General features: G+C 40.6%; 1 long non-coding RNA gene across 1 annotated transcript; it reads left to right on the top strand.

Annotated features, from left to right (window-relative positions):
- The first annotated feature begins 7533 nt into the window (after nt 1-7533).
- LOC119788403 lies at nt 7534-8051 on the top strand. Its single transcript, XR_005281460.1, has 3 exons — nt 7534-7602; nt 7689-7938; nt 8012-8051. It is a non-coding gene; the product is annotated as an uncharacterized LOC119788403 (long non-coding RNA).
- Nucleotides 8052-12093: the final 4042 nt, after the last annotated feature.

Below are 12093 nucleotides of genomic sequence, written 5' to 3'. Positions count from 1 at the left end.
TTTGCCGTAACAGCAGCCTTTAAGCTGCTTGAGCTAATTGCATGCAGTGACTACATGTCTTCTGATTGGCATAACTTAGAGCTTAGACCTCTAATAAGCAGGCCACAGCCGCCTCTAAGGGCTTCTTTCAAGTTCTTTCACTGAATAAAAATCAGCACAAAACAAATGAACAAGACGACTAATAATTAGTCTTTTTCATGCCTAGCAAAACCATGTTGAGCTGTTTAAAAGTTAGTAATCACCCCTACTTGTATTTATGCATTGCTGTGGACAACCAGACTTGTTGAATATTTTTTTACACCATCAAGCATAAGATTAAAACCATCTGCATGATAATGTGATGCATCCCACCCCATTATGGCATTTGCTCCACCGTCCTGACGTATCTGTGAAAATAAGATTAGGTGACAATTTTGGCAAGTCCTCTTAGGCCTGTTGAATGCAAAATGGAGCCTTAATGATTAGAGCTGTTTATCCAGCACATCGTGCTAATGTATAATTGGATTACAATCTAGGGAATTTGCAGCCGCCCACCTCAATCTTGTTAAAGTCTTCTTTGAATAAGCTTTTCTCTTTTGTTGCAGTGCCTGTTAACGCATTAAATGATGTACATGGTCTGGAGTAATCCTTAAGTATTTCTCATAGTAATATGTATCCTCTTGCATGATTGACCTTATTGAAGAAAAATTGTGCAGACTCAGACCCCATCCACATGAAAAAAATCCAATGAAAACCTTTTTTCATGTCTATAAACACATCTAGATGACAATTTTTTGATTATGATCTATGTGCGTAGGACACCAGTAAAAACATGAAACTATTTTCCTTGCCATCCTGCGAGTTTCTGCTGTATTGTTTTAAAACTCACCATATGCATGCCTAAAGAGGTGCTATCTCTCCCTTCAGCTTTTGCACACTCCACAGTAAGAACAATATTGTCAGTAGGAAAAGAACTCCAGAATGCTTTGCTGAATCCACATGGCCTTTCAGGCAATTTCAGGCATGCTAGTCAATTAGGGACTACAGCCTCTGAAAAAAGAACAACAAAAAATGTAAATTACATAAACGTAGCAAACAGCTAAAGATCTCCATTATAAACCCAAAACATGTAAAGATGTGTTCATTTACATGTTGTACTGAGAACACATTAAGCAATGATGTATTTTTGTTAAATTCAATAAGGTGGGATGTCCCTACACGTCCTGTCATGCAAAGGATCGTGGGAATCCATGTAAGTCAGATACTACCTTCAGAAGGTCCCTAGAATAAATTACCTGTTAATAAAAGCAACCTGCTTCCTTTTCATACCCATTTCCTTAATTACTGTTTGGGGAGTGGTGGCCTAGATTTTTGTGGTTGTGAGTACAAAACCCACTGCCACTTTGGGTCTCTGACCAAGACTTTTGCTCCCTGGATGCTGCATATTGCTTCCCAGAGGGGTGAGAGTTAATTCTCCATTGTGAGATCACTTAAGTTCTATTTATTATTTTCTTTTTATTTTACCAGCACTATTTGGACAGCACTTATGGCGACTTTTTTCTGCTTTGCATCAAGAGTCCTTAGGGTTTTACAGTATTCAGATGGACATATATACGGCGAATGTGAAAAGGTTTTGTCATAAAATTTGATTCAGTATGTACAGAACAATGGAGGATGATATTTTTGTAACATCACACCCTGGAACCTGTTTCTAAATCATGAAGCGTTCATAGAAAACCTGCAATAGTGGTCGAAAGAAACCAAAGGCTCACAAAAAAAAAAATTTGATCAATCAAGTATTTCTATGGTGTGATGTAAGACGTGATGCACTAGAGTGTGAAGCATCTGCCATGTTTTCAAAATGTGTCATGATTTTAGTTTGATTAAAATGTCTGAAGGCAGAACATTGATTTTAATGATTTATTAAAGTGAATAAGGGGGCACTGACTATAAGATAGTGAGACTGGTTAGAAACTGGCTAGTGAGGAATGTGATGATCTGAGTTTAATCTGTTTGGGTTATGGTCTGCGGAGGAAGAGGAGTCTGTACAAAGAACTGTGGGTAGAAGATGGTGAGGTTGGTTGTGCTTGTTTTATCTCTAGGTTCTAGAAGAAAATAAATGAGGCAGAACAGAGAGAAAGGTGGATCCACAGCAGCTTGAAGAGGTAAGTGTTTACAGGTGAGATGATTAAGAAGACCTGCAGCAAAAGAGCTTGGAAATCTGCAGGACTAGAAACTGAGTTTGCCACAAATATCTGGAGGTTTGACCAGAAAAAAAAAATCTAGTAAAGAAGAAACAAGGAGATTTAGATTCTCATAGGTAGGTGCAATCAACAAAACCCCCACAGAGGTTTCAGGTCTACACAGGTTGAGCTGAAACTCTAACGCTTGCCTCTGCTCCCTGCTGCACTATATACTCCACGGATATGGAGCACCTGAGGAGTTACAGCCAGCAAGTCACACCCTGCAGGAGACAGGTGAGAGAAACAACACACAACCAACAAAGTCACAATGCAAAAGGATTTCTTGACATGATACAGTAAATGGAGCAAGCAGACATTTTTAATTCAATTAACCGACACATTTGAAAGCTACATTCTATATATGCAGCTGTGTGGAAATATTTTACAATGAAAACACTACAAAGCAAGACTGCATCATGCAAATTTTCAAAGTCATTATTAGCTAAGGAGCAGAAAGACAAAAAGCAGCAGCAAAAAGGAATCGCATCTGGAGTCATTTTATAATCAAGGTAAACTACTTCCATCAGACAATGTAAAAATATCAATGATTACTATGGATGTTTATGCATTAGGCACTTTGTTTTAACATCTCAACACCTTGACTTGCCTCTGAACGTGTATATTTAATTTGTGCTGATGACACAAAGCATTTTTCCCAGATTGAATTAATACAGTCAACCTTAATTCTTACTGTTGTATATTTGTTTTCAGGTTTTTTTCTCTGATTCCGACTCCTAACTGTATACTTCTTTCCAGTTGACTTTTGTAATAAGCATTTGTACATTCTGACATATCGTACTTCCCTGTAAGAGAGGAGTTTATTACAGCCCGTTAAAAATATGCAACAATGATGATAGTGCGTTAGTCCGGTTTCAGATAACTGTTGGGATAAGCAGTAATCCAAATTCAGGCATCCAGATGGGATCAGAGCTAGAACAATGTTGTTCGTTGCATCTCTTGCAGAAAGTCTTGTTGAAAAAAAAGTCAAAAAGTTTGGATGCTTGTCATTTTAGTGTATTCACAGTTTTAATAATTTCTTATCTATTTGGGCATCCTCTAAAAGTGCTATATTACTGCATGTTAAATATTGCCTCAGTTAATGACAACTTTAACTGGATATTTAAAGTTTTTATTGTTATCTGCTCGGCAGCAACAGTCATAGAACACAGAGCAGACAACCAAATTCTCACAAATCTTGGCACTGATGATGGACTGGATCACTAATTTATTTCACCTGCTTAGCTCAGCCCATTTTCTCATTGCCATTCATCTTGTCCACCTGCTCCAGCTTTTATTTTTCCTGCCTGCTTCCAGTCATCAACCCAAATTATTCTTGAGCCAGTGGGGAGAGTGTTTCGACATTACCTGGTCCTGAACTTTTCTGCCTCTCAACCACTGAGCCTGCCTGTTCCTGTCTGATCTGTTTGCCTGACCTGCCTTTGGACTCCTGCTGGATTCTGCCTGTCTGCTGAACATGGAGCTGTTTGGACCTTTTGGAACCTCTTAGGACTTCTGATCTCCTGGTTCTAAATCCTGAGCATGTCCTTGATGCCCGCTTAGCCCTCTTCACCTCCCCGGATCTGGTCTTCTTCTTCTTCCCTGTGGCTGCAGTGTCTGGACACTCTGGGAGGTTCCCCTGCATCTTGTTGGCAGCTCACAGGCTGGATTCTACCTCCTTCTCTGGGCACGGACTGAACTATTAAACCAGAGGTTCCTGCCTTGGACACCCTAGCCCAGCCAATGTAGATCAGTTTTTTTTTTTATAAATGCTTTTGATAAATCTGTAGGTCTACCATGAATATTGGTCCCCTGTTCAGAGCCGTGACATCAGAACCTACTTATGAGTATGCAACTGGTTCTTGGATCCAGAATCTCCATAATTGCTTTGACCTTCTATTACAGCACCCAACAAAAATACTTTCTAGTAAGTCTGAGATGTGTGATCCATAAATATATGGGAACATTTAATAACATTTAATCTCCATTTTGGGTAAAGGAATTTTTAAATACCCTCAAAAAGCCAAAGAGCTTTTTACCAAGATGTTTTAAATGATGGAAGGAAAGTGTGATCCTTGAATCCAAAAAAAAAGGGAAAAATGAAACCATTTTGCACATAAATAAGTATAAGTATTGCATTAAAACTAACTTCATATTTGAGAGTGTAAAAGCTGAACCCAGTGTCCTGTATCAGCAGCAGGAGGTACGTATTACACCATAAGCTCTGATTGAAAATGTCACTGATGGCTGATGGAGGGTCCCAGGGTAGTAAATGACCCATCGCCTCGTAGGACGGGCTTCATCTGTCTCGCTCTCACTCTGCAGCCTCTCCTCCAGCCCCTTAAGAGGCAGTTTTCACTGCGGACCCAGGGGTCAGCTGGAAAACATACACTCATAAACAGCATCTATTATTCATGTCTTCAGCCCTGTAATCCACTCACATCACGCAGCGGCTACAGCAGTTGTCCAGCCACTTTGTTCGCTGACAAACAGATTGGATTTGTCCAGCGGCAACGTCTACGTTTAATTTGATATAAGGCCGCCAACTGTAGTTATCGTGGTGATAAACACATCTGGGTTGCATCTGTGATGAACAGTCGGCAGCCGTACACACTTGACAGCAGCCGCGTTTCTGTAAAGTTAATGATGATCACTTACTGTAAATACACTGTTTGTACTGTTGCCTTTTTCTAATCAACTGGCTCAAAACATTGGGCACAAAAATGAGTCATTTGAGTATTATGAAGTCCTTTGTTGATGCCTAAAAGGGCCAATTAGGACTTTTCCAGCACAGGGGTTGTCTCATTTTCACGATGTTAGCTGTCGTGTGTGAGAGTGGGCCCAGCTTGGCCCAGATTTGACCGTGTCTTAGTGTACTAATCCATTAGTGTCCCCAAAGGCCTCGTGATTACACACATTGCTAATACACACATTGGCGCTTTTCTTCCGAGACTTTTCACTGATGGTATCAGAGGCCACTTGGGGGGTTTCGGTGTGTAGCTGTGACTGTCTGAGGTGGGGGTAGATGGAGATTTGTGCCCGTATTTGGGGTCTGGCAGCTCATAATGCTTTCATTTATCTCAGAAGTGGAGTGATGCTTGTCTCCTCACCCACCCCCAAAAGCTCCCGCAAAAACCGCCTGTAATCCTGCATTTTCCTACCAGCCTTTACAACAGCAGTAAGTGGCCCAACCTCTAATGATTTTAATCATCTGCAATCAGGCCCAAGAGTCTGACTCTCTGTACCAAGGACAGAGAGAAATGAGGGGAGTGGGTTTTCACTGGTGGCGGTGGAAAGGTGGCCATGGAGCAGTGTAGAATCACTGCACAATTACCTCCAGAGCTATGGGGGAACATGACTCCAAACTCGGAGACAGAGAGGAGAAATCAGAGCGCCGCTCTGGCTTAAGCGGCTGATCAGTCAACTGCGTGTTTGGTTATGTGTAACAGGAGAATCGCAAGTCCTCATCATGTAATTTGACAGTCAGTTTCCCACTCATCACAGTGGCAATGTGCTGTAACCGTACCCGGGATGATTTTAGTCTTTAACTTTGGGTAATGGTTCATTAAGCAACATAGTTGAAGGAGATTGAGAGAAAGGGGACATTGATGATGCTGTACAACTAATTAAAGTCTCGAGACATTGTTTTTTATGTTTTCCAAGGAGTCATACTGTGTTGTAATGCTGTCTGCAATCCTCTTGGTTAATATTTCTTCAATGTTTTTAGGGACTTTCTAGGTTTTTCTTAAGACTTTTGATTTTGAGGCAGTTTAAAAGTCAACCTATATTAAGTTATATCCTTTGATTTTTTTTTTTTTTTTTTTTTTACCAGGAGTCTCTGAGTAAACCATGTTATTCTCATTTCTCTACACCTGTTCATTTATCTTTTTTTTAATGATCAGAGATCAGGTCACAGAGGTAATGGAAGGGAATCCAGAACTTTTCACCTATTCAGCACATTTTGAAAGGGCTACCCTGCTAAAAGGGAACATAAAAAGAACTTTACTGAACCCAAAAGGAAATTAAATGTTGTAGTAACTCATAGGATTTTTTTAAGGAGTTGTTGTGCTTGTTTATAAGACTTGGATTGGATAGAATCCTTTAGTAGTAGTCTGTCTGGCCGAGTCTGGGGATGCTTTTGTCTGAAGACACTCCTTTTTAATCTTCTGAAGAGGATGCTCACTGTTGTCCAAAATCTTCTTCACTTTATGAAGAAGTCCTCTTTGTGAAATAGTTTTCAGAGGTTCTAGAGGAGTTCCTTAACAGAGCTGCCCTTTTTTATTAGCTTGTTGAACTTTTTTAAAGTTATTTGCTCTGATGCTTTCATCTCAGCAGATGATGGATGAAGAGATTACACTCTCCACAACAGACTTGGAGAGGATCGGCATTATCTTCCTGCAAACACTGAAGGACCAAAGCTTCCTTAAAAACTCCAGTCTTCTCGGTCCCTTCTTGCAGACAGCTTCACAGTTGCGCCTCAAGTCGAACTTTTTTCCAGGTGAACACAAAGGTATTTATACTCCTTCTCCCATGACGGTAATAGGATTCAACTTATTCCTGTTTCTTTAAAAATCTTTAGTTATCTCACATGTCTTGTTCACACTCAGTATCAGATGATTGTTTCAACACTTCTTTCTCTTCGTTTCTATCTCTGATATGAGATTAGTTGGAGCTAAGAAAGAAAAAAAAAAAGACTTGAGACCAAGGAAGAGGTTCAGCTTCCACTGGTCAGCAATCTACAATTAAATGACTCAGTTTTATACACAGTATTAGAAAGGCCCATTCAAAGTCCAGACCCGAATCCAACTGACAATGTCATTAGATCCAAAATTTGCATCCTTCTAATCATTCAGGTGGATGCAATGAAGAGTTGGGCTAAATTTGAGTTTCTAGGGAGGTTCAAGTCTAGTTCAATAAAATTTTCAATTCAATTCAGTTTATTTATATAGCGCCAATTCACAACACATGTCATCTCAAGGCACGTTACAGTTCACCAGATCATACAGTCAATTTGATTCAAAGTTTTCTGTCAAAGGATAAAGCAGTTGATTGCATCGACTCATTGACTCGAAGGTTATCCCTCACACTAAGCATGCTTGTAGTGACAGTGGAGAGGAAGAACTCCCTTTAAAAGGAAGAAACCTCCAGCAGAATCAGGCTCAGTGACAGCGGCCATCTGCTGAGGACAACTGGGGTTCAACGAGACAGAAGCAGAGATACTGTTGGGATCTGGAGATTCTCCACCTTCTCCAGCAGAGTGCGCTGTGGATCCTCCTGGGCTGGAGCCCTCCAGCACAGCTGACGCTCATCAGCCCATCTGGAGACCGGCCTTTATAAGCAGCTGCCAGACCTTCCTTCGACGCCGCAGTGTTAGCCAAGTTTGGTTAGCGAACCTGAGCCTCTGAATTTGCTAGTAGTTATCTTCCTAGAGAAACCTAATTCTAATTGCCTCTGTCTTCCCGCTCCTAGGAAACCAGTCTCTCGAGAGAAGCTCTGGATGAGCTTAACCTGAATCTGCCTGCCTGCCCTAGAGAGCCAAACCTGAAGACCTCACTCTGGAATCCACCAGCTGCTCTTAGGAAAGAGCAATCACTCCAACCAAGGTCTGTTCACTGGAAGTCAGAAGCTAGACGCTGCTGCTGCCCTAGCACTCTGCTGAACCAACAGTCTCTGGACCCAACCGGTTCCCTCTCTCAGAATTAACCTGGAACTCTTCAAGGTATCCACTGAAATATCTGAAAACCCATTTAACTCATCTGTAAACCAAGCTAACCAACTATCCGTCTCTGCAGACGCCAGAGAATCCTGCCCGGACCAGAACCTGAATCTTGCTTTTGTTTTGTGTGAAACTTTAATAAACTCTGTTAAACCTTTTACCAAGTCTCCAGTGGTGTTCTGCATGTGGGTTTATCTCTAAACCGATCATGACAGATACAAAAACTGTAAAAGGCATCCCCATCCAGGAAACACACAGCCAGGCAGACGAGCTTCGAGCCAGCTCCCATGTCAGAGGATGAAGAGAGCACATCCATCCAGTCACAATCAGAGATTGGTTGATGGCAGCAGCACAGCTGATATTTCTCTCCAGGATCGAGTCACAGGCGAACAGGAACAGATGAAGCAAAGCTACTATGAGAAAAAGCAGACTTTAGAGATTTACACTAACAGATTTTGCAGAGTGGGAGAATAGAGATAGAATTATGAAAAAGGGGTCCCTATGTCCTCCAGCAGTCTAAGCCTATAGCAGCATAACTATAGAGATAGCTCAGGATAACCTGAGCAACTCTAACTATAAGCTTTATCAAAAAAGAAAGTTTTAAGACTGATAACTAAAAGATCTGCCTCCCATTCTACTTTTAGAAATTCTAGGAACCACTAGTAAACCTGCAGATTGTGAGCTCTGTTAGGAACATAAGGAACAATCATATCTCTTATATAATACTCTCGCAGATGCATAACCTAAAAGACGCGTGTTTAGAAACTATTGACTTGGGACATGTAATTCAAGTTACATACAGGGGATCTTCTGAGGAAACATAGTTGATTCTTTTTGATTTTCATTTTTTTGGGGGGGCCTGAAGACCCCCTGTCTTCCTTTTGTTTAGTAAAAAAAATGTATAATACTGATATTTAGATAGTTATATCTTGGTTTTTATTTATGTTTATTTTTTTATAATCTATATTATATTTATTTTATTTTATAACATTTAGTGCTAAATTTTTTTTTATTGGCCGCATAAAATTCCAATAAAATGTGCTGAAATGTGTCGATGTGAATTAAACGGTGTGGAAATACATTTTTGAATTCTATGTGGAATAGACGAGTTGGAATAAACCAGTAGGGTACTTATGGTACAAGCTGTTGTCGCTGTAAAGGGGGACTGACCCCATAATAAATGCTATGTATTTGAATACAGTGAGACTGTGGACCTTTTCATAAGGGAACTGTGTCTTGTGGCCATCACTGGATGAGCCTCCATATTAACAACACAGAAAAGTTGTTTGTGCAGGGAGGGAGTCTAAGAGGTGGGGGCACTCTGAGCAGGGCTCTGCCAAAGCTGCATGAAGCAGGACCACCCAAGGTGGCGTCACAAGCTTGGCAGGGATTCAGGGAAGTCAGTTGGCGGGCCGGCAGGCAGCCTGTGCCCGGGGCCCAGGCACTCTGAGGAACTGCCAGAGTGGATGGAGATATTCAGCTCTGCCCAAAAAGGCCACTTCAGCCTCCCACAGCATAACACAGCAGAGCCACAGTGATAGGGAATATATATGCGTGTCCGTCCGTGTAGGTCTGGGAGAGCAAGGGAAAGACGAGGAAGATATTTTTAGGGATTGGTTTCCTATGATTTAAAAAAAAAAAAAAAAAAAAAAAAAAAAAAAAAACTTTCCCATATGGAAATGATGAGGTTGAACCAGAAAATGTTTATTCATGAGAAACCCAAACATCAGCAGCATCTATCTTAAGATGTCCCAGTATAGTTCACAGCACAGTACGCTGCTTTTTTGCTCCATCGAACCACTGTTCTCATATAAGCTCCGCAAATGTGAGGCAGTTCATCTCTGCTGGATGCAAACAAAAGCTTTTTCCCTATCTTTATCTCCTCCAGTGGGGCCCATCATTTCATCGTAGCACTTACAGCTTATAAACTCCTTGACAAATCACATTAAAATTTAGCTTCTCTCAGCAGTTTACTGCCTTGATGTGAAGGTATCGTTTATCACCCTGTAATTCACTTTACCCGGTAAATTCAGTTTGGCAGGTCTGTTGGGTCCGTCTGTAGAAAAGGAATAAAACGAGGAGAGGGGATAATGTTTGAAGTTTAACCACCTTGAATGGAGTTTTATAAAATCAGACAAGACAATGTCAGATCCACAATGTGTTTAGAGTTTCCTTAAAACACTGCGAGCTGCAAACAAACAGTAATTGTAAAAAAACAATGTCTGGTACTCCTCTCTTCCTCCATCTCTCCAGTGAGAGCACCAGTGAGCCTAAAACGCCCGGACGGCTTCCAGTTCAAGCTTGCAAATTTAAAAGAAATACATAGATAGAATATGCGTTGTCAAACTTTTATTGCATTAAAGGAAAGAAAGGGAAGGGTTTGCTACTTGTAAAGGATTCGTTTCCATTATTGGGTTTGGTTCCTTTCTTCAATCCAAGGACTTTACTGCTGTTATTTTCTTTATCACTCCCTCAGGTTCTTTTTAACTCTTACTAAGGTATTATTATCTATCATTAATGTGGTGCACTTTCAGTGTTTTCACTGACAGACGAGACTCTAATTTAAATAGTTTTATGCGGTAGGCTTGTATTTATTCAACATTATTTTTAGTCATGCTCCTCTGACAACATCAAATTAGTGAGATTTTTTTCAGAATTTGGGGATTTTTTCTGCTAATTTGCTAAGATATTACTATCAATTTGCACATGTTACATTACTCTGGAGATTTTTATTCTCATGACAGCAATAAGATAATAAGAAAATAATGTGACAGTACAGTGTCTTGCAAAAGTTGTAAATGCTCTCACTTTTTATCATGACTAAGCAGTTTTGTGTAGCGTTGCGCCGATGCCATTTTTGGCCCCGATACCTGGCTGTGCAGTATTGGCTGATAAAGATACCAATGCGATACCATCTGTTTGATATTGATGTGTGTGTATATATGAAGAACTGCATACTACTTGCATGTAAAATAATTACCATCATGGCTTTGTCAAGCTGCTGCCTACCTTTGTGAAGCAGGAAAAAGACTAATACAAAGTGAATCCAGTAGAACTTTTTATTGCCCTCTGGAATGGGTGACAATAGTTGAATAAACTTTTGGCTCTCAAAATGGTATCGGTGCCCTATTTGTTGGTACTCGCCGATACTGATATGACCATTTTATTGCTGGACTGAGACCCCGCCCGATACTTGTATAGATATCGGTGCAACACTAGTTTTATGATTATGAATTTTACACAAATTAACACTGGAAGACTCACCTAAGCATCACCTGCATTCAATGACCTCATCATGTGCCTCTGCTCTGGCGAATCACCGCCAAGTCGTCATTCCCCTTCAGCCAACCATTCTGTAAGTATTTTACTGTAAGTATAACAGTAAAATATAAAAAGCCCTCATGCTACTGTTATTAAAGCCTGCCTAGAAAAATTAGTCTCAAGCTTGGACTGAAATATGTCTCGGTATGGTAAAGGTCCAGAAGAAGAATCACGATTATTTCTCATAATTGTGACTGATATGACTCTTGTTTTTTTGTGAAGTGCTTTAATTTGATTCAATTCAGTTTTTTTATATTACGCCAATTCACAACCGGCATCTCAAGGCACTTTACAATTCAACCAGATCGTATAGTCAAATTGATTTGAAGTTTTCTATCTAAGAAAAACCAGTTGATTGCATTGAATCCTTGACTCGAAGGGAAATCCCTCACACCAAGCATGCTTGTAGTGAGAGTGGAGAAGAAAACTCCCTTTTAACAGGAAGAAACCTCCAGCAGAAGCAGGCTCGGTGTAAGCAGCCATCAGCTGAGGCCGACAGCGGTTCAAGGAGACTGAAGCAGAGATACAAAATGCAACTGTCAACCAGCCCCATCCATAAAACACAGAGCCTGCCAGACTAGCTCCGAGCCAGCTCCCATGTCAGAGAACAAAGAGAGCACATCCAGCCAGTCACAGTCAGAGAAACAGGATTACACTGAAAAATAGGCCAAGCTCAAACATCTATAAACAAAGGTGCTGATGGCAGCAGCACAGCAGAGTGGGAGAATAGAGATAGAATTATGAAAAAGGGACCCCTCTGTCCTCCAGCAGTCTAAGCCTATAGCAGCATAACTATCATAATTACATGAATCTTTAATTTTTTAATTTAAGACGTTG

Source organism: Cyprinodon tularosa, unplaced genomic scaffold (genome assembly GCF_016077235.1).
Source record: "Cyprinodon tularosa strain WSP-4 unplaced genomic scaffold, ASM1607723v1 ctg316, whole genome shotgun sequence".
NCBI lineage: Eukaryota > Metazoa > Chordata > Actinopteri > Cyprinodontiformes > Cyprinodontidae > Cyprinodon > Cyprinodon tularosa.
This window is presented reverse-complemented; position numbering and strand designations above follow the sequence as displayed.